Genomic DNA, 23,855 nt, shown 5'->3' on the forward strand with positions numbered 1-23,855 from the left:
CTGGAAGCACTTCCTGGATGGAGTCAGCGCCCTCACACCTCAAGAACAGCTGTCAAGACAACAACTGTGGAGGGCCCAAAGTGAGCTGAGTGTCGGACCCCACGGAGTGATCCTCCGAGGAACAGCGATTGTGATACCCGCGAGGCTACAGGAAGAAGTCGTACGTCTAGCCCACCAAGGACACCAAGGCGTGTCAAAGACCAAAGGACGGCTGCGCAGCAAAGTATGGTTCCCCGGCATTGACGCAGCGGTAGAGAAGGAAGTCGGCAACTGCCATTCGTGCACCATCACAGGCCGGGAACCAGCTCCCCACCCTGTGATCACCGAAGACCCATGTCGGGAGCCATGGTCAAAAGTTAGTGTGGACTTCGGATCCTTCCCGGATGGGCGGCATACCCTCGTCCTAATTGACTCCTACTCCCGTTTTCCTATCGTGGAAATCGTACCCTCCACGGCGTTCACTCACGTGAAGAAAGCCCTAGAGAGAGTGTTCGCCATGGTAGGCCTGCCAGAAGAGATGAGATCGGACAATGGTCCTCCCTTCCAGGGAAGAGACTTCCAGGCCTACCTAGCCGCCAGGGGCATCCACCACAGAAAAATCACTCCGCAATGGCCCCAGGCAAACGGGGAAGTCGAGAGGTTTATGAGGACCCTGAACCGCGCGCTACAAATTGGAGTGGAAAGGAAGGAGGACGCAGAAGAGTGCCTATCACAGTTCCTCAGTGCATATCGACAAACGCCCCACTCGACCACACCCTGCGCCCCGGCACACCTGGTGTTCAAGAAGGTACCAAGAGACTGCGTGCCCGCCACACCTGCATGGTGCCCTCCAGAGATGAACCAGGAAGCCACTCAAGAACGACGGAAGCGCACGAACGACAAAGCCAGTCGGACCAGAAGAGCCCAGACCAGGTCACTGGTAGTCGGCGACAAAGTGGTCCTCAAGAACAGATACAGACATTCAAAATACGACCCGGCATTTGAACCTGAAGTGTGGGAGATCGTGAACGTACACGGCACCATGGTATATATCTGCTGAGAGGGTTTGAGGTATTCCAGATTATAATAGGCGCACAGCCAAGTAACCGCAGGGTATTATGGTGTTGTAAGGTATTGGTTTTCCAGGCAATGGGGCGGGCGGTAATCCCTCGTGACCGCTCAAAGGTGGATCAGAAATCCACACAAAATGCACAAAAACAACAGAAGCCCCTGCTCTAGGAAGAAAGTAATTAGAACTCAGTGGTTTCTGTTTGGTGTAACAGTAGTAACAAAAGCACATCAACAATGTTACAAAGTCAAAACGATGTGCCCAGAAAGAAATTTGCAATGGAGTAGAATCCTTGTTATGGAAAACACTTTATTGTTCCTCTTGTTGTGGCCAACACGTGTTTCATCGCAGGGAAACAAACTGCGAATCTTCAGGGCCTTTTGCGAGAAAAGCCGGGATTTAGTGATGTGGCCAAACGCCCAGGAGGGCGAGAGTATGGAGAAAGCGCTTTAAGCGCGTGGTTTAGTTTGTACCTTATTGGGCTCATAAGGGGGCCATAACCGGGAGGAGAAATGGATTGCAGCTGTAACGCTCGAAAAGGAAAATCAGGCGGGTGCACCTGGTTAGATTCGTTCCCCCTCTTGTGGTTCCCGGCGCCGTTTGTCGAAGACGGTCTAACCAGTCGGACCAGAAGAGCCCAGACCAGGTCACTGGTAGTCGGCGACAAAGTGGTCCTCAAGAACAGATACAGACATTCAAAATACGACCCGGCATTTGAACCTGAAGTGTGGGAGATCGTGAACGTACACGGCACCATGGTATCCGCGTCCAGGGGCACAAGAGCCGTGACCAGAAACGTGTCGTGGTTCAAGCGTGTCTCTCGTGAGAGTGGAAACACCGATTCTGCATCTGAGGGTGCTGAAGACGGGGACCAGGAGCCGGTGCAAGAGGAGTCATCCACGGCCCCACGAGAAGAGGAAAGACCAACTCCACCGAGACTCGAGCCGGACAACACCACCAGTCCCGGAAGCACCTCGAGTGACATTCAACATCGTCCTGAGCAACCAGCGGAGATGGGAGGTTTGGAAAATCGCCAAAGCCAAAGATACCACCTACGACCAAATCCAGCTCCCAGTCAAAGGCTAAAGGACTATGCATGGAATATGAACTGATCAGAGACAATTCATGGCCGGGACTATTGATCTGTAAGTTTGGAGGGATGTAATAACGGAGCCACCCGGCCCGCACACGTACGCACACACGCACGCATACGCCTCAGGGGCGGGGTAGCCCCTGAGTATAAATAAACGGCCGGAAGACCGCTCGTGGTCTTTGGCCCTAACCTGCAGCTAGCGTGTGCGTGTGATTTGTCACCAGTTTAGTTAGGCCCCACTCTGAGGCCTAGGCGTTCCCTCCCCCGTGTCTCCGGACACTACGCACAGCAAGAAGAGTCTGCGCTGTCTCCTGTACACTCTTCAGTGCACAGTGCTATGCATAGACAAGCACAGGGGCCAGATATGTAAGACGTGTTCTTTAGTTTGAAGCACACACGTTACACGTTACATATAGGTGTATCAAACCATATACGGCTTGACCTCCTTGCACGCGTCTGCTTTACTTTGACGGTAAGATTTGGGAGAAACTCAGAAACCCAGATCACGCTATTTCAGTAAATCTGTCTTTGCACCAAAACCTAAGGTTTTCACACTGGCCAATCCTACACACAATCATACATTAAAGGAGAGATAGTGTGTGGTTTTGGATGCTGCACCAAAGGCAACTCTCAGTGCAAAATAGGCTTTGGGGGCGAAAGTCGATTTGTCGATGAGGTGCTTGGCTGAGCACGCCCAGTCAGGATTCTTGGAAAGCTCTCAAGGCGGGGGAAGGAGGTGGGCGGGGGGGGGGGAGGGGCTGCGATTCAGTCGAAGAGCCAGGGCTTGAGGTGCTTCCTGAATTGAGGCAGAGTCAGAAGCACAAGCACAAACCCTTAGAGAATCTAGGCCTTGGCATCATTCAAGGAGAGGAAATTAGCAAAAATCGAATGGAAATTGACTTTTTAGATGGAACCTTGAAGCCTGGCGAGCTGTGGCACATCCTCTCTTGTCTTGATATAGAACAGTTGTGCATCACCTACACAAAGAGTATCTGAGAGATGCGTGCCTCCTGTGGTGCTGAGCGGAGAAACATTGGCCTTGAAAATAAAAGGAAACAAGCATTTGCAATGCAAATAGGTCTCGCATTTGTGAGTTAGAGCTATTGCCTGTAAATAATTATGTTTTTTACCCCTACCTTTAATTTTCAGAGTGAATGTATGTAGTGTGCAAAATCCCTTGGCAAAGTCCTGCACTTCATAATAAATATATTGAAAGACGCAAAGTGTGCATTGTGTCAACAAGTGCTTGGTACGTACCTCGGGAAGCCTCCTTCACCTCCCCTGCCGGGCGCGAGCCTGGGAAAAAAGGGCAACCGCGATTGGTCATCTCAGGTTGGACTTGGCCTCTCCCAACCAGGGGGACAGGTCACAACCAGTGGAGGGGGTTAAGAAGGGTGCGAGAGGCCCCATAGAGAATTCAACCCCTCCGGCGAAGAAGAAAGGAATCCCACCCACTCCAGAGAAAGGCAAAAAGGCGGGTGGCACAGCTGCAGGGGTTTGAGGTGAGGCGGAAAAAACCTAGAAGGATAGAAAAAGGAGAGAATTTGCTAGAAATAGATGGAAGGCTCATCCAGGGTCCTTGGGATAGGGTGACCAACCGTCCGTAAATTTCACGGACAGTCCGTAATTTCGGCAATCTGTCCGTTGTCCGTGAAGGATTGTTTAACGGACGCCATTTGTTCGTAATTTTAACAGGTCGCACAACCGGCACAGCTGGCCCCCACCTCCCTTCTTGACTGGGATGCTGCTGAGGTCGGGTGTAACAGACTCCGAGGCAGTACAAAAGCTCAGATACCCATCAGCATTGGCGAGGCACAGCGGGATGGCAACCCTCACACCTTCAGCCCTTAATGAGCTGTTAAGAGGTGCTGAAGGTGACAGAGGGAGGGGCGGCAGCTTCGGAGCAGGGTCATTTATTCAGATGCAAACAGCACTGAATGTGTCTTGTATTTTCAATTGGTGTGAGACATTCCCTTTCTGCCCAGGGTTCCAAATATCATAGAACCGGCCCTGATTACACAGAGGCAGCACGTGGCTCACTTCACAGAGCTTAATTACTGTCAATAAATTGTAAACAAACCTCGATTCTTCAAACATGCAGTCTATATTGTAATATAATAGAGAAATGGCACAAACACACTCACACTGATTAACAAAGTATGGAGGACAATCATTTAAATCAGTTCTCTTGGAGTATCTCCTTTCAGTACTGTACATCAGTGTGGGGGGAGGGGGGCAAAACTAACATTTTGGAAACAGAGCCTGTCTTCTCGTTTTCTTATCCAGGAGGGGGTAAGGAGCCCTCCCTCACCCTGGAAGAAACCAAGATGATACTAGAATACTGCATACCCACCCCTGTGTCCAGCCTGGTGGATCCTGTTTCCCCTCCAGTGATGGCTCTTGTTCCCCCATGTGGTGGCTCCTGCCCCCCCCGCCCCACGCCTGTGATGGCTCCTGTCCCCTCCTGTAGTGGATCCTGTCTCTGCCCTGGGTGGCTTCTGTCCCAGTCCTGGAATGTCTCCTGCAGAGAGGGTGAAGTTCTTGATGGGCCTCTTCTCAAAAAGGCTCAGCTCAAAATTAATATGAAAAGGTGGGCGAGTGAGTAAGTGAAGGGATTGCTGGATGAATTAGTGAAAGGGTGAATGGATGAATGAAAGATTGAATAGATAGATAATGGGAGGGGATGGATGGATTGATGAGTGAGTGGAAGAATGAAAGAGAGAAGACGGAAATAGCTGGATGCATCGGTGGAAGGGTAGCTGGATGGGTAAAAGGGTGGATGAATAAGTAAAAGGATGGATGAGTGAAAAGGTGGATGATGAGTGAGTGGGTGGATGGATGAGTGAAATGATGGATGGATTGATGAATTGATAAGTGCAAGGGCGAATGAATGGACGGAGGAGTGAAAGGGTGGATGTAAGGATGGATGAGTGAGTGAAAGGGAAGGTAGATGGTTAAAATGATGAATAGACCAGTGAAGGAGTGAAAGGATAAATGGATGAGAGAAAGAATGAATGAGTGATAGGGTCAATGGATGGATTTATGAGCGGATGAGTAGATGGATGGATGGGTGGATGGATGGATGTAAGGGTGGGTGGATGGATGGATGGATGGAAGGAAGGATTGCTAAGTGAAAGAGTCGATGGAGAGAGAAAGGGAGGATGATGGATGACTGAAAGGGTGGATGGGTGCAAGGATCAGTGACTGGGTGGATGGATGAGTAGGTGAAAGGATGTCTGGAAAGGTGAAAGGGTAAATCGCTAGATGGATGAGTGAATGGATGGATGGGTAGAAGACTGAATGGCTGAGTGTACAGATGGATAGGGTGAAAGGGTGGATGGATGGATAATGGATGGATGAGTGAAAGGATGGATGAAGGGATGGATGAGTGAAATGAAAGATGGAAGGATACATGATGGATAGGTTTGCAAATGGCTGAATATGTCTAGATATGGTTGGGCTTACTCATATACAATTGCGCGACCTCTGATGTGTCTGTAAAACTTATCCAATTGTCCTGAAGTTTGTCCTGAATTTTGACCTCCTGTCCTGAATTTGTGTCCTGAATTTTGACCCTTTGTCCTGAATTTTTACACTCACCGTCCTGAATTTGCACCAATGCCAGTTGGTCACCCTACTTTGGGATGCCTTATGGCAGGGTCACTGAGGGAGCCAATAGTGGACTGTAGTCACAGATAGAGGATATGGAAGGCTCCCGCAGGACCCTTGGGATGCCTCATGCCTCACGGCAGGGACCCGGAGGAGCCAAGATGAGTTTGAAGGCAAGCAGGACGGCACTCGCAGCCTGGGCGAGTCCGGACGGACACCCACCAAATCGGTAGCAAGTTGAAGCCTAGCACTGTGCAACAGTGGCCTTGGTATTGGGGCCCCTTCCCCGAAAGTGATCTGTCGAAGAGAAGATAACGGACAAGATCGGACTAAATGAGATCTGATGGCGAATTCGTTAAATGAGTCAACATAATGTTATGTATGACCATGAAGAGGAAATGTTTGAATGTTTATGTGGTAATAAACTGTGACCCTTTTTGGCACCAAGCAAGTTGTCCCTGGCATATTTGAAGGACAAATGGGTTAGGGAGGGGAGGTGAGTCGCCTCTTGGGAGGGATTTACGCTGTGCAAGTTGACTTTGCAGGTGGAGCATCGCCTGAGCGTAAGAGAGAGCCCCCTAGGTAAAGGCATCCATTATGCATTCGAAGGTTTGATGAGATATATTTTATTGTACTTTCATTGATATAGCGCTTTATACCCCCTAACTGTGAGCCAATGAGCTTTAAGGGACGGATTGCATGTTACACTTTGCTGATACACTTATAGTCCACCTTAAAGCTCTAAATGAGAAGAATAAGTAAAAATGTGCCCCCGCCCTTGATTGGTAATAAAGTGTTGGCTACTTGGCTTTCATCTGCATTCTAAAGAAACTGAAGGGCCTGGAGACTGATTTTTGAAGCCTCGGTAATTGGGACTTACAACAATCGAACAGGGAGTGGTTGGCAGTCCGTGTGCCTCTTTTGAGACGTTTTGAGACGCAACGGGTTCATTCAGTTTCCTAAATAATTTCGCCCAGCAGGTGCTTGATATGTACCTCATGGGTGAATTGTCGCTACAATTTACACAAAAAATGTTGTGTCAATTTCTTTGCCAGTGAAAATGCGCCCTGTGTTATCTGATGCTGAACGCGCCCCTGCTCTTCACTGCACAAGGTGAGTACGCACCACAGGGCAGGAGAGGGGACCCACCAGGGGCTGGAGAAGACAGGTATCACCCCAAAGATTGGACTGTGGGGGCAGGGTCGGAGGGCATTGCCAGGGCACAACAGGTGCCAACAGTCAAAAGAGACACATGCCTTGCTTAGGAGGAGTGGGGCAAGGAAGAGGGTGGAGTGTTAAAAAAATACCCAGTATAAACACTGCCAAGTTAATGCATCACACCCTAGTACCACAGTGACCCCAAGAGAGTGGAGCCCCCAGAGCAGGAGAGGTATACAGGAGAAAAGCCAAAGGGAGTGTGGAGAGGGCGTATACCGTGGCGTGATCCACCACACAAGCCACGAGGCCTGCAGTCTCCAGCCAGGGTCTTCTATGGACTTTACCCCTGGCATGTTCCTCTGATCACTGGCTCGTGGAAGGCACAGGACGGGATATAAATGTAATGGGATTTATGGTCGTCCAGGTCCCACTTTAATGTTCCTGTTTGCTCTACAATTTTCACAGAACTTAGAGCAAAGGGACATGTCTGTGGAAATAAGGACGGCGACCTGTGGCACATATAGTGGGGTATTATTGGGGCCTGGGAGAGAAGCTGTTAGAACACAGTGTATGTAGAGCCTTCGTCGACACAGTGTCTTTTCTGAGGAGACCCTTCAGCCCTATGTATGAGGCCCTACTAGTTACAGCCCCCCTCACCTCCTGTCGTTCTGCAGTTCACAGCCACCTTCCCCGAGTTGCCCAGAGAGGTGATCATCAGGGAGAGGGATGACATTGAGATGCCCTGCGTCTACAGAGGCAGTATATCCATCTCGTACTCCCTGGAGATTCCGTGGTGGTTCCTGAATGAACCAGCCGGGGAGCTGGCACAGGAGCTGGTGCTGAGCACCCCTGGGATCAGGCACAAGGTAACCCCACCCCCACCACAAACCCTGCACTCACCCCTTGATCGGGAACGACGTAACGTGGCCCCATAACTCACATACAACCCAGGAAAGGAAGCAAAAAACACACCTGGCCCCCAACCTTGCCCCTTAGTAGCAGAAATGAGGTAATGTGCCCACTGACACCTGGTGCAAAGCCCTAACCCCAGCCTTAGATCAGGGACAAAGTACTATAGCCCCACTCCCTGCCACACACTCCCCTCACACCGTGCGCCCCTGACAGCAGGAGCAATATAACCCCTCTTCAAACCCATACTGGCACTCCATCATCCCCGGACAGCGAAACAACGTTACCTGGCCTCCTCCTCCACGCACCGAGGGGACGGGAGAAGGAACAATCTCACGCACCATGCCTCTGGACTCATCTCTGCCCCTTGGTAGCAGGAACTAGGTAACTTCCACAAATACAGCGAGTATGCAAGGTTTCCGGGCCGCCCTGTGGCACGCCGCATTGACAGGGAGGTGGAGGAAGAAGAGAAGGAGCTCCATAGGGAGACGTCGGTGGTCTTTGCACATCCTGCAGGATCCCTTGATCAGCTGCGCATTGGTCGGCGGCGCAAGTGGCTGCCATCTTATTGCGAACTCCGGCCAATGGAAGGTGCGCTGCCTCAGCCCCTGGTGTCGGGAGGTGCGTGATGCGGTGCATGTGCTTAGCGCTAAAGGGAGAGAGGGCCACAGTGGGTGGGAGGATGGAGAACACAGACAACGGGAGGGGGGCAGGAACAAAGTAAAGCACAACAGGACCCTAAAAAAAGAGTACATGTACAGTGTAAAGGGGCCAGTAGCCATGGGAGGATACAAATGACGACATAGCTGTACTAAGAGGGACTAGAAACCCTATTAAGGAATCAGACGCCAGCATTTATGAATAGCAAAGACACAAGCCAATGAAAAATGTGGGTGGGGCTTCTCCTCCGTACAGTACCAACAACAGATCGCCAGCGCATCGCTTTCCCGCTGGCTCAATAAAGAACAACAGGAGTAAAACACATAGACCGGATTGAGATCTGGGTATATATACGTTCTAACAACAGTGTCTCAACTGGATTTAATGAGGAAGGCAAATACACAAGTATGTATACGACATTATACAGTAGCAAAGAAAGGAGAGACCCCCAGTATCTTTTTTGAAAAAGTGCTCATGGCATCATATATTGAATTCACACTTTATACAGGACAGTTATAGCAGCACTGTTGGCATAAAATGTGGCGGCAGCCCAAGGGGGCTTTGTTCACATTATTATTATTATTATACATGGTGCTTGTGAAACAAAGAGTGACGGCGCGAGTGACAGGTGGAAAACACAGCGATGGTTGCAAAGTGACAAGGTGAAGAGCAATATATACAAAAACAATGGTTCCTCTTCAATGGATTCAAGACGGATAATTGTTTGTGAACCAAAGTTGAGAATGCGCAGTGAGTTGCGCTGTATGATCGGTCGATGGCGTTTCAATGCTATCAAGTCAGGATCATCATCAGGACCGGGTTGCCATTTTAGAGGTGATGAAGGTAAAAAGTGAGCCGGAGAATCGCAGGCTTGGTGGTAAAGTGCTGTACAAGGCGGATGAAGTGAACTGGAATCCATATTCATGGTAAATAAATGCAAACTCGTGGTGAGCGGAGCCTAGGCGCAGGGTCGCCGCCCCGATCCACTGTGTGGCTCCTGAAGGGTTCAAGGAGAGGTTGAAGGCAGGGTCGGATCCCCTATCAACTGCCAGGGTCCCGGGGCGGGTACCTCAGTTACAGAGTTGGCGACCCGCGGAGTCAATCCAGAGGCCGTCGGGTGGCTGCAACAGTGTCCTAATCGTGTGCAGTCTCGCCCGATATGTTTAGCTCAGCACCTAAAAAGATCGGCCCCTTGCTCTATCAACAAGTTACACTGAACTCCTTGGATTGTTTTCGACCTGTAGCCACCAAACTGGGTTCAACCTTCCAGACAACTTAGACTGAGCTAAGCAAATCAGCAGCAGCTCTTGGGTCCTGAAAGCAAAACAGATGTCAGTGATAGCTTCCTCACTTCCAGTGATAGCAATTCTTGAGACTCCCACTGGTCATTACATACTTACGTCCAGGGAGTATATTACCCTAGCATTGGCGAGAATCAAAGATGATTCTGTGAATTATTGATAGTTACACGGATTCCTGTGCTCGTACTCCATAGTTCATCATAGAGATTTACTATCAATAAACCTACCACAGTGCACTTCACTAGACCACGCGAATGGTTTGTCTTCTTAACACCAGAAAAGGAGTTCCAACGTGAAAGACATTTATTTGTCATATTTTCTATTCCATCAACATCTTACATTGCGGACGTGTCTGAGAGCTTTTTAACCACGGGGATGAACTTCATTGTGAGTGACTCAAAATGCCTTTTACAGTCTGTGTCACTAGTGTGCAGGCTGTGGTGTATGTGTTTGTAAAGGAGTTAGATCCAGTGCCTTTTGAAAGGAAAGTGGCTGTGAGGTGTTTCTGTCAGACTGCCCCTTGTTCCTCAGACTGGAAAAGTTACTTGGTTTGATCTGCCAATTCTGACCCTGTCACTGACACCTGTGGATTCTTAAGGGGTCCCCTCCATTTCTGGCACTCCTTAATGTCTACCTAGCATGTCTCCTTAACATCTTTTTTTTTTGAAAATCTTTTTTATTAGCCAGTAATCAAGAACAGTTACAATAATTCCATTATAAGTATAATTTTCATATTCCGTAGTTCTCAGATGCTAGTAATAATGATTCATTTATCAAACATTTTCATTTTTGGTATATTCCCAACAATTTCTCTGCACCTCCCCCTCCCATTCACTCCCTCCCCCGGCACTTACTTGGACACATTAATCATTCATAGTACGTGACCCAGATGAATATATCTAATACACAATCCTTGTTCTGACACAAACCTATATAGGACTACATACAATATGGTATATACATGTTCTTCTTACGTTGCACCTAGAACTGTTCTCACTCGCCATACTTGCGTTGGCACTAAGTTCATGGGAAGTTCCACACATACCGAGTATCTCTCCCTTCGCCTTAACTATCAGTAGTTGATAAATAGATGCAGTGTCGTCACCTGCATCAAAAGCCTCCAACATAGCATTCCAATCTAAAGACATTAGTGTCTTCCTGAGGCCCCTGTGCTCTTCGCGCTGCAGCGTCGTACCTTCCGCCTTCCCCCAGCGCACTACCTCTGCCTTCCACGCCTCTGGGTCTGGTGGTCTAACCGACTTCCATCTCATTGTAATGGCACGCTTGGCAAGTAGCAGGGCTAGGTCAGTGAAACGTGTGACTACGCTTTTTTTCCGTTCCGCAGGTCCCAGCCCCAGTATGGTATATTCCAAAGAGGTGTACGGTTTGGAGAGATCCAGTTTATATAAAGCATCATGGTCCGTCTTCCAATAGTACCCCAATTTTGGGCAATTCCATATCATGTGCAGTAGTCGCGCATCATCTGCGCCGCATCTGGGGCATGTGTCAGCTGTGTTAGGGAACATTGTGTGTAAGCGATGGGGTGTGAGGTACACCCTGTGCAGGACCATAAGTTGAATGAATTTAAATTTTGGGTTCCTCGACACTTTCTTTGGGAATTTGAGGATGCGTTCCCACTTCTTGTCCCTGACTGCTCTCCCCATATCACCTTCCCATTTGTCTCGCAAAGGTTGTAGCGATGTTGCCCTCCCGTCCTTATACCACTCGTTATCCATTTCGTCAGGTGACTGCCCGATCCCATGAGGTATTACATTGGGTGGTTCTTCACCGTTCGGTGCCCATGTCTGTGCAATATAACGGCGCAGTCCTGCATGCAAAAGGAACAATCCCCCCGGGGTGTGATGCGTGCCGCGGAAGTCCTCAAAGGACATAATTCGGCCATCCGCAAACAGATCCCCCACCTATGTCACTCCCGCGTCGTGCCACACTGTGAGTTACTGATTCAACAGTGGGCCCGTTCCCATTGGGAGTCCCAACAGTGGTATCGTGGGGGCGTAAGAGGACGTGGGTGTCGTGTATTTCACCGCCCTCCTCCAGCAGTTGATCGCGAGTCTGAGCAGGGGCGGCGTCAACCTAGGAATCTCCGCTCTTGGTAATAACAGTGTGTGAATGACCCCTCTTTCCCAGTCCGCCTCTGACATGCCAATTTCGTGTAAGTTGCATCCCGCCAACCAATAGGCCAGCCACTGCAATCGACAGCGATAGCTATACACCTGTAAGTCCGGGACCACCATCCCGCCAGCCGCTGTAGGAAGTTGCAGCTTAGCCAGGCCAATGCGCCACCGTCCCGACCCCCACACCACTTCTGTAAGCAAGGTATTTAACATCCTAAACATGGGAGCGGGGATTACGAAAGGCAGGCTTGTAAAGTAATAAATAAGACGGGGTAGTACTACCATCTTAGAGATGGCCACTCTGCCCGCCATCGACAGCGGCAATGCAGTCCAGAATTGTATCTGTGATTTCAGCGTTGTGATCGCCCTTACCAGGTTACCACCGATCATATCCTTCACCCCTCTGTATATCTGTATCCCCAGGTATTTGAAAGTTGTTTCCGCCACCTGGAAAGTGTGTGGTGGGAAGGGCAGATGGGTAGTCGCATCGGAAGTACTGAAGCAGAACCCATAAGATAATATCGTCCGCATATGACGACACCACGTGGACTGTCCCGGCCCTCCTTATGCTAATATAAATAATAGTGGGGATAATGGGCATCCTTGTCTGGTTCCCTTGGCTATGTCCAGTTGCGCCGAGATACATCTATTCGTGCGAACCCGGGCTGTTGGGCGGGTATACAGCAGGCGGACCCAGGCAACATACTCTGGTGGTATCCCAAACTTCGCAAACGTCGCAAACATAAAATCCCATCTGAGGGAGTCAAATGCCTGCTTCAGGTCTAGGGAAATACAGCCCTCTGTCCCCAGCGGTGCTTGCTCGTGTAGCATAAGTAGGCTGAGCCTCCGTAGGTTCATAGCCGTATTTCTGCCAGGAACAAAGCTGCATTGGTCGGGGTGTATTAGCTGTGGGATGTACTGGGCCAGCCTCGTCGCAAGAACCTTACTCAGTATTTTATAATCTGTATTGAGTAAGGGCAGAGGCCTGTAATTTGCTAGCTGTGTGTCATCCCTGCCCGGTTTCGGGAGCGATACTATCAGTGCCTGCAGTGACGACCGCGGCAGACCCTGTGACCTCAGCGCTTCTTGGTACACTACATGTAGGGGTGGGGCAAGGAGGTCGACATAGACCCCATAGAACTCGGCCGGGAGGCCGTCTGCCCCAGGGGTTTTATTTCATGGGAGCGTACGTATGGCGTGGCGTATCTCCCCGACCGTGATAGGTCGTGCTAGATCCCTCACCTGATGGTCCTCAAGTCGTGGCAAGTCGAGTCCCGTCATGAACTCCTCAAACACCACTTCTGACAGTTGTCAGTGTGGGCCGTACAGCGTCTCATAGTAATTCCTGAAGGCATTATTAATGTCTATTTGTGTCGTGGCTGGCGTCCCTCCCTGATCAGTAACCTCTAGTATGGACAAGTGGACTGGTTCATCCCGCACTATAAGGGCCAGCAATGGCCCCGACCTCTCAGCTTGCGCGTGTTGCCTGCATGTGTACTCCCTATAATCCAGCCCCCACAGTTCCTCTAGGAGTTCAGCGTGCTGTATGTGTGCCTCCTGCAGTGGCGTGAAGGGCAAATTTGTACCTGCAGCCTCGCTTTCGAGCATAGCCAGGCGGCCTTCTACCTCTCGGAGCCTCTCCATCACATTATGTCTCATGCCCACCCGTGCACTCATCGCCTCCCCTTTTATGGACACCTTAAAGGCGCCCATTCCATCTGCCGGGAACTAGCCGTATCAGTGTTTATGTCAAAGTAACTTGTTATCGTGTCTGCAAGTGATGCTCTGAAAACAGTGTCCTCCAGCAATTCCGTGGTGAGGCGCCACGTTGGTATAGGCGTCGGGACCCTACCCCACTGCAATGTGACTTCCACCGGGTTATGATCAGAGAGAGTCTTACCCATATGCTCTGCTACTGTCCCCGCCCCCAGTAATGATTTGGTACAGAAAATACAGTCTATTCTGGTGTGCAGTCTGTGGGGCGGGGCGTAAAAGGTATATTCTCTATTCAGTAAGTGATTGCATCTCCATGTGTCAGCCAAATCCCATCCCTCCGCCCACTGCGCGAGCGCGTCAGCCTGTCTCTTGCTCTCAGTGGCCTGTAGTGGTGGGTGCGACCTATCTAGTGACACGTCCAAAACTGCATTAAAATCCCCACCTATGAGCCACTGGTATTCTGACCAGTCTGCCAGTACTCTGTTAAGGGTAGTTAAAAATACGACTGGCCGGAGTTCGGTGCATAGACACTGCCAATCACTACAGGGGAGCCATCCAACATCCCACGGATGAACACGTATCTACCCTCTGTGTCCAGTCTCTTTTCCACCAGTTTGAAAGGAACAGAGTTTCTTAACCATATAGCCGCCCCCTCGAGAACACAGAATAAGAGGTAGCAAACAGCTGTCCCTTCCACTTTTTGCATAGGTTGACGCTCACTGCACTGTTCAGATGAGTTTCCTGAAGGCATGCCACCACGACATTCCTCCGAATAAGTTGTGCTAAAAGTCTATGTCTTTTATGTATGGACCCCATGCCTCGTACATTCCAGGTGCACATTTTGTAGGTGTTAAGAGTCCCCATTTCGGTCCGCGTCAGGTGTTTCCAATAGGCCCCGTATCAGAAGGAGTGTATGCAGTATATGTAGTGTCCCAAGTGCCATCAAAACTTGTATCCCCTTAACTTTAAGGTCCCCAAGTGAAAAACCCTGAGGTCCAAACATTATCGCCCAACGTGAGCATTAGGTAAACCAGAACATGTCTATGCTTTGGGGGGGGTGAAACCCACTAACACCCGCTAGTGACCTGTTGGTGGTACCACAGCGTGCCCCAAGCCAGTGTATCCCCGTTCCCTGTCAGCCCACTCTCGCTCCTGTGCAATTCTCATACGTTACCAACCGAAGACTTCTATGGTTATAATCAAAAGTCGTGCGCCACTTGTGCAGTAATTTTGGGGAAGAGCTGCAGGCTGTTGGCAGAGCCCGACACCTCCGTATGCGTGTCAGAGTTGCTGCCCATGTCCGATTTGTCCCTTGCATCATGTTCAGCCAGCGATGCCTCCGTCAACCGGGCTATCTCCGGCGTCTTCCCAGATCGGGCAGATGTTGTTCCTCCGCTCGTCGTTGACCCCTTTGCGCTTTTCCCACTCGTGTCAGCCCGCTGCTCCTTTTGGTGAGAAGGTCCTTCACCCTGGTCGTCCGCAAACGGGTCCTGCGTGTTCAATGGTGTCAGGGCCATTTCCATCCACTCCGCCGCCTCTTCAGGCGTGTCAAAGAAATATGATTTGTTTTCATATATTATTTTGAGGCGGGCCGGAAATAGCAGTGCATATATCAGGTTTCTGTCCCGTAATTTGCGCTTTACCCCCAGGAATGTCGACCTGGCCCTCTGCACCGCCGGGGTAAAGTCTGGGTATACTGAGACGGTCTTGTCTTCATATCTCAGCGACGGCTTTTGTCTTGCCACTCTCAGCACCGAGTCTCTGTCTTTATAGTGCAGAAGACGCACTATTAACGGTCGTGGCGGCGCACCCGGTCTGGGTGGCTTCGCTGGCATTCTGTGTGCCCTCTCCACACTGTACAATGGGGTAAGATCTTGTGGACCCACAACCTTCTTTAGCCAGTCCTCACCAAGTGGGTTCCTCTATTCGCTGCGCTCCGGAATTCCTAGAATTCGCACATTATTGCGGCGAGCCCGCCCTTCCGCATCGTCCATCTTGTCCCAGAGCAGTTTGAGCTGTTTCTCCATATGCTCGAGTTTCGTAGAGTGATCCGTCTGCTGCGGTATCAGGTCGTCAAGCGCGATCTTGTGCTCCGAGACCTTTTCGGCTAGCTTGTTATGGTCTGCCCTTAGGAGCGACAAGCCAGTTGCCATGCTGTCCATGCGCGACTCAAGCACCTCCCTGGATGCCTTTATTTCAGCCAGTATGAGGTCCAGTTTAGCGTCCTGTGTGCACTTGCCCGTTGGTGGTATTATCTCCATGTTGGAGGAGGCCAGTGGGTCGTCTGAGCCGGTAGATTGGATGTCCGCATTTGTGCTCTGGTCTTGCACCTTGGCCCTGTTCTTCCCCATGGCTCTCGTCTTCAGGATGGCGGTGGTGAGGTCCCACTTGCGCTCTCAATGCCTATGTATTCGGTGCTTTCCTGCTGTTGCGGCTCTCCCACCAGTCACGGACGCTCCCACCTGCACCTGTACATGCGAGGGGTCAGGTGCACCTCAGCTTTAGGATTACAGCCTGTGAATCGTCGGGGCCTTGTAGCATCACTGACCTGTTCCTGTTGGGCTGTCTGCTGCCTCCCCTACCGGTGTCCGGTGCGCCACAACAGTCGGGAGTGTGGGTGGTTGCCCTTCTCAATACCTCAGGAATTGGTGTAGTGTGTAGTCAGCAGTCCGATGAGCTGCTCTCCACCCCTGGCGCCTTCGCCCGGTCAGGGCACCCAAGCAAGGGTTCTACGACGCCCAAAGCGGGTCCCGCCCGTCTCTATTGCCCACTGTAGTACACTACAGCGATGCCCTCTGCCGTTTCGGTGCTCCGGCGCGCTCAGCGGTGTCTCGGCATCGGTCCGGGCACTGGTCCCAGATAAGCCGCTACGATCTCGATTGTGTGATGGCAGACGCTGCGGTGAGCCCAAGATGGCGTCCCCCTGTTCAGGTTCGGTCGCGGCGGCGCGTAACTGTGTCGGCACAATTAAGGAGTTCCCCTTCAAGGCAAATATATATCCTGTTGTGGCCCATGGGTCCCCAAGCGTGTCCTCAGCACCACTGTAGCTCACCCACGAGGCCTGCGAGGCCACAGTCACTTCGGGCGCCCGTGTGCCAAACACCGCGTTTACGCGCCTCCAGGATGATTCCAGCGCCAGCCCAGTATATGGCGTCCTCGCTGCCCCACACACTCACTGGTCGTGCTGCAATCAGTAGTGCCAGGCACCTCTCCAGCCGGTCACTCCGCCGCAGTATGGCACTGCCCGACTCCGCCGGTCTCTGCTTGTTTCAGCACCGTCAGATCTCTCTGAGCCCGGCTCTCCCGTCTACGACAGGCCGCGGCTCTCTTCCTAGAGCTAGGCCTCGCCGGCGCCGATCTTCGCGCTCTCTCCCGGGGGAGCCCCAGGAGTCGCAGCTTGTGTCTTCACGCTCGCCACACACTCGGCGGTCCCAGAGCCTGAGTGGGCGTCCTGTGGGGTACGGGAAAGCAGGATATTTAGCTTTTATTTGGGGCAGAAGACGGAGCTAGCTTAAAACGCGTCCGCTACGTTTGGCTCGTGGCCACGCCCCCCCTCCTTAACATCTTTAATCACCGTTCTGATGGGCACTTACCCTATTCGGATGACTTTTCCTTGTTACAGTCATGCCTTGGAGAGGTCAAGGACTGGAAGAAACTTAACTGTCTTCAGCTGACTAGAGACACAAGAACACATCTTTCTTAAAAGGAATCCGATTTTACGCCCTACTTGGCCAGAACTTGCTACCAGTCGCTAAAGTACAAAAAAGGTAGGCTTCCTATTCAATCCCCCATGACACACAGAGGGGCTTATTAACAAGCCCCTTGTGCCAATGCTGCGTCACTTTTTTGTGACACACCGGCGGCGCACTTTACTGCCCCAAATTTACAAGGACAGGAAAAGCGCCCTTGTAAATACGGCCTCTTAAGACGCAGCACTTTGCATTCCATGGGTCTTGCTGTGGAACCAGACACATTTCCAGAGGTACGAGAAATTGTAAACCTGAAAATGCATCTGATTTCTATGCCTCCTCAGGGGACGCATAGGGAGGCTGTTATGAGCCCCAATGTACCCCAATATTGGTCTAGGTAATTGCACGATCTTTTACCTACATTTGTTCTACCTTGCTCTACATAACGGCTCTGGTGACTGACCTTTTACCTAGTTAGGTGCCGCATAAATATTGTGTAATTTTCTCCCAAAACTAGCCTATTTTATTATGCATGAGGATTCTCAGTATCACTGCAGGATTACCATCTTCTGCATAATAACTCTGTATAAGGGTCACCACTATCGTCATCCTTGCACGACATGCCCACAGTATCATGACACATCTAGGTAGAACCACTGAGGGTGACGTTTGTGTATATAAGTACCATATCTTCACTGGGCAAGGCAGAGGAGACCAAGCTTCCATGCTGACACGCTGACCTGAGATACAGAAGTCCCCGCCCGCAGACCCACCTGCAGACATTGGTCTGACATTCCTTGCGGGGTTTCCAATTCGAGACCAAAATGGGGTCCTTCGTTATCTCTCATCAGGTTATGGGGTTGGCTCTCTCCTCTGGGGATTCTTGGCTATACACGTTCATACAGGAAGAGGTGTGGCGCAGTGGCTAGGGTGACTGACTCCGGAACCTGGGGGATCAGGGTTCGATCCACCAGCGGCAAGTTAGCCCAGCACCATGTGACTCTGGGCAATAGCTCGCCTAATCTTCCCGAGGGCCCCAGCGCCTTGACACCTTTGGGTGATTGTTTGCACTTTACAAATACTGGACATTTATATTTGGACATTTATACATGCTAGGTACACTTAGGTACATCTAGTTAGGGTTTGCATCTTAGGAGTACTGATATTGCCATGTATCTATATGCCTGCATATATTCATTGTTTTAGCAGCATGGTAGAGTTCTACCATTTCTTTACTCTGTGGGTGCTTATAACTGAATACATCTGTTTCTGCCTAATGGTTGTTGCAGTGCACGTATTTTATATACCAATCCCTTAGTTTATGTTGTATAAATGTGCATATCCTATATAGGTTTATAGGAACTACACGACAAGGGGCTACGAGAAGAAATGTCTTTGTTTCAACTTGTTTTGTCCCCTTTCTATTTTTTTTCTCTTTCTATGCGTGCTGCAGTCTGCAGCACACATAAAACGAGGAAATCACCTCTGGTGATTGTTTATGTACAGGAAGATGTCTCTCCCTGCACAAAAAACAATAATTTAAAAACATGACGTTTTGCAAGTTCTATGTGTGCGAATACAGCACACACAGAAGTTGAAAAACACCATTTCAGAGTGTTTATGTGCAGTAAGGGAATACTTACTTCACAAAAACAATCATCCCAATGACGCTGGCACCCTTGCACTATGGTGCAAGGCTGCCTGAGTCAGCGCATGGCAGCCCATCGTGCGCCAGCGCTGGGAAGAGCACAGGAATGCCATTTATTATGGTAAATATCTCACATCCCTGTGCTCTCTAAGGGCCGCAGCGTGGTGCAGCCAAAGAGCTTGCTGTGCCGCGCTGCTGCACTTTCTTGTAAATGAGGCCAGAAGTTTTTCGCAACTTTTTCAAATTATACTCCCACACTTCTCTGTGCATCACTGGCTAGTTGTAAATGCCTTGCTTGATAATGCCAATGCTTTACAAGTAGGCTCACTCAATATAGCTTTGCACAGGCTTCGGACAGTCGAAAGCACCACCATCAGATTAACAAATGGTCTGAGCAAAAGAGGTCATATCTCTGAAGCAAGAAAGCCATTGACTGGCTTCCAGTCAAGGCTCAGATCATTTTCACAATTGCTTGTTTTTAATTTAGATGTGTTTCAGTGCTAGCAACTGAAAACTTAGCAACCTAGTTCCCTCCTTAACCCCTCTCAGTAGCTGAGAAATACCAATTTAATCTGCATCCCTAAAATCAAACAATACAAAATGCAAAGGCCACTCCTTCATTCAAGCTCGCTATATGATACAAATGTCATTACTACTTTGGGCTTAAACTGGATTATCCACCTTTAAACTCATGCTCCTTGCACACCTGTCCTAATCAGGGGACGCTCCTCCACTAGGGCGGAGGAGCGTCGCCCCACTGCTTTATCGCAGTGCGAGAAGCAGAAACCTAAATGGGTAAAATGACTATTTTATGTTTCTGCTTCTTGCACCGCAAGAAAGGTGAAGTGATTGGTTGCAGGCAGGTGAGTGGGCTGCTCTAAAAGCAGGGCGAGGGAGGAGTGGTGCGCCCACTCCTGAGTGAGCATGACTGGTTTGGTCGGCCCTCTGGGGCCGCCCAAACCAGTCATGTGCACTCTGCCCTTTCTCCATGCAGGCTGAAATGCAGCCTACCTGGAGAAAATGACCTACCCGTAGTTGCCTGGCTGGGCGGCTTCCCTCCCAATCACAATGCTGCCATTGCAGCATTGTGATTGGCTCAGGGGAGGGGAGGGCGGCTGCCTGCTTCCTGTTCCTGCCAGAGGCAGAAGAGGATAGCAGGAGCTGGAGCTGTGAAAACGCCGGGCCCAGCTGGCGGACAGGTAAGGTTTTTTAAAATTAATTATTAAATTTACCCCCACAGCCATTCCCGCGTGACCCTCCCCGTGCGACCCACCCGCCACCTGCCGGCGATCAATGCCCTCTGCGACTGATGCAGTTTTAAGTCATCAGTGCCAAAAGACGTCTCCTAGCTATATAAGAGCTCTTGTTAGCTGTATGCTGGTAGTAGGTATGATTGCTTCAAAATACGTCCTGTTCCTAAAAGGTGTGTGTATATCTGTACATCCATCCTCTCTAGTTGTAGAAGCCTATCTTATTGTCAATTGTTCCACTGGTTTTAATTGTTGTTGCTGTAAGATGAAGTAGAGCGCGAGCATTCCGATGGATTACCTTGGCTAGAGATGTTTTGAAACCCATTGTGAAATGATTGACTGATTGACTTTTTAAATGTATTGAAATGGGGCAAGAAACCATTTTGCATTTTTATCATTTCTATATTTAAAAAAAAAAAAAATAGTGAAGGATAAAGTTTTTATTCTAGTGCATGTGAAGCATGTAAGGTTATTAGTGTAGGCAAAAGCATAAGCCCAGTACTTTGGGCCAGATGTAGGAGCCCTAATACCGGTCGGAAACGGACGATTTTGTCCGTTTCCGACCGGTATTAGGGTTTTCAGATGTAGGGCATGCATTTACAGAATCGGTATTTTACCGATTCTGTATTTACCGATTCGGTAAAATTACCGAATCGGTAAATACAGACTCGGTAAAATACCGATTCTGTAAATGCAGATGTAGCTGGCACATGTCAGAGTGCCACAGGGCTTTAAGAATCGGTATTTTACCACCCAATCTAATTGGATGGTAAAATACCGATTCCAGGTGTGCATGCACATCTGTGCATGCCCACCTGTGCCATGTGACACACAGACATGCCCATAGGGCATGTCTGTGTGCCACATGGCACACAAGCCTGTAATTGGGGTGCCAGAGGGTGTCAAAGTGACACCCCCTGCACCCTTGCAAGAATAGGTATTTACCGAATCGGTAAATACCGATTCGGTATTCCACATTCATTCCTATGGGCTTCAAGGCCCATAGGAATCAATGGGGGATACAGATTCGGTATTTACAGAATCGGTAAATACCGAATCTTACAGATTCGGTATTTACCGAATCAGATTTACCTACATTTCCCCCCCTCTAAATTACCACTTCTTAAATACCGAATCGGTATGATTCGGTATTTTAGAAGTGGTAAATTAGATTTACCTACATTGGGCCCTTTGTTTCTTAATCTATAGACACATTCTGTAAAGAAATAAGTTAAATGCTTAGATAAACTTTGAGATAAGTGTTACTGTCTTTTAGTGATTGACTCTGATAGCACCTCCTTCCTTGTTTGTGTGTGGGGTTCCAGTTGCGGAAGTGCTGGTATTCAACATGATCTGAGGTGGGCGCTATCTTTAAAGGTGTCCTGTTCTTGGGGTGCCCTTTTGTTCCCCTGCAACTAACAGTAAACAAATGAGAGTTCTCTATATATCTCTGCATCTTGCCCAGTGTTTTTATGTGACACACAAACAAACAAGTAAATAATTAAATAAATAAATAAATAAATAAATAAAGTGTGCCTTTAACTGGGGATATCGATCGAATATCAAGACCATCTACTCTGGAATCTGCCTCCTACCGTTTTCTCCACCGACCCTTCACTCACTGATTCTTTTTCTCACTCTCGCTGCTTTTTTCATCCTTGATTTTCTTCTATTGTGGCTGTTTTCCTATTTGTCTCTTCCTCTTTCTTTCTCCCTTCTCTCTTTTTCTCTCCAAGCGAAGGTCAAAGTTTGTTGATGAATAAAAATTCCAGGTCCATATAAATGAGTGCCCACCGCAGTGCTTAATTTGAGCAGGTGCTTTCAGGTGATCCACACCTGCACCTCTTTCACAGGGCTGGGTCTACAATTTCTGAACCTGCAGGTGGTGCTCTCAATATTAATTGTTCAATCAAAATAAAAAGAATAACATACATTGCATGGTGACTGGCTGGTAAATGTTCTTAGGCAGGCGGGCATACGCCTGTCCAGGTAGGCACGATTGTGTACCACCATGTTAGTGATGATGTCATCACAATGATCACAAATCCAAGAAGTCATCGACAAACTATGGCTTGCATTCTATTCACCTAGTCTGCTGCACTCTGCCACTGCCTGAGCCTAAGCCTCCCATTGAATAATTGTAGTTGGGGGCTGGCTCATGACGAAGTTGAGGCAGGAAGCTGCAAGAGACCATTTGGAACTTGGGAGTGAGGGCTCTTGAGGAAGAATAAATGAAAGTAAGTGTGGACTTTACACTTGTTGCGTAGCCAGAGTAGCATATCCGGCAGCCCTGCATTACTGCTATCCTCAATGTGCTCAATGCAGCTGTGGCCCAACACAACTTTTGAGCACGATGGCGTCAACAGTAGAATCTGTGCGCTGCACCCCCGCACGGTAATTGCGGAGTGTGAGTGAGTCCAGTAGGCACCACAGCCATACTTACTGGCATTTGCAGCATTACTGCTGGGGACAATGCCTTTGTTGTAGCAGGCAGGATCACAGCAAGCTGAGCAGTGGATGCCGATGCCGTCGCCATTCCTGGACCTACTAATTACAGGCAGCACTAGACATGCACTGCTGTGCTCAAGCAGCCACCTGTTCCGCAATAAACCCAGTCATACCACACTGATTAATATCTGCAAAAAAGCATTTTCATTTGGTGTACATTTTGTTTTTGCACTCACTGAGGGTAAGAAGGTAAAACAAGTGATCTTCTGCTTCTTTAGAAATGACAACAGGAAAGCGCAGAGTTCAAAATAGCAGGGACATGTACAGGCTGACAACAGGGGTCACAGGCAGCAGCAGTGTTAGAGATGAGAGACAGCAAGACTAAATAGGAGAAGAAACAACAAGTGAGGAGAGAAATAAAACGGAGCAAAGTAGAAGAAAAGGAGGAGAGTAAATGAGATACAAAGATAAAGCAACCATGATGTGAAGAAGAGACCATTAAAAAGAGAGAAGATAGAATGAAAGGATGTGGAGGACAGGACAAAGGAAAAAAAAACAGACAAATGATAAAATGGAAACACAGCTAATCACTGCTAGAGAGTGAAAATAAAGAGCCAAGATCGAGGGAGGAGAGAGCAGAGCATTGATAAAAGTGAAGAGAAAAAAGGGCAGGGCTAAAATTAATAAAGGGCCAATCAGAAATACAGGGTGTGGCAAAGGTGATAGAAAACAATTAGAGAGGGGAGAGGATTTAGACTCTTAGAGCAAAGACTTAGGGGACAGACAACAGATCAAAGTTAGAAGATAGAAACTTAGGCAGTGAGAGTGTTGAAAGTGGGGCTCACCGGAGGAAGATGTGAGTGGTGGCCCCCTTGGCAAAATTTTCAGCACCTGCCCTTCTTTTTTTTTTACAAATTAAGCACTGGTTCACCGCATTAAGCATAGGTTTAGACGGGTTCTTGGGAGAGAGCAGACCCGCCTCCGTCGTTATAAACATGTTCTCTGGTGGCTTTTCCCACGGGTCATGTGTGTTATGGTGTTTTCCTGTTCAAAAGTAGGTTAGGCGGAGGGATACTGCTTTGATCTTGAACCGTGCGCGCAGGAGTCGTTATGCTCTTATGTATTATTCATACTGTATCTAAACTAGAGCAAGCACGTGCTCGCATCAATTTATTAGATCTGACACAACAC

This window comes from Lissotriton vulgaris, chromosome 1_1 (genome assembly GCF_964263255.1).
Source record: "Lissotriton vulgaris chromosome 1_1, aLisVul1.2, whole genome shotgun sequence".
Lineage (NCBI taxonomy): Eukaryota > Metazoa > Chordata > Amphibia > Caudata > Salamandridae > Lissotriton > Lissotriton vulgaris.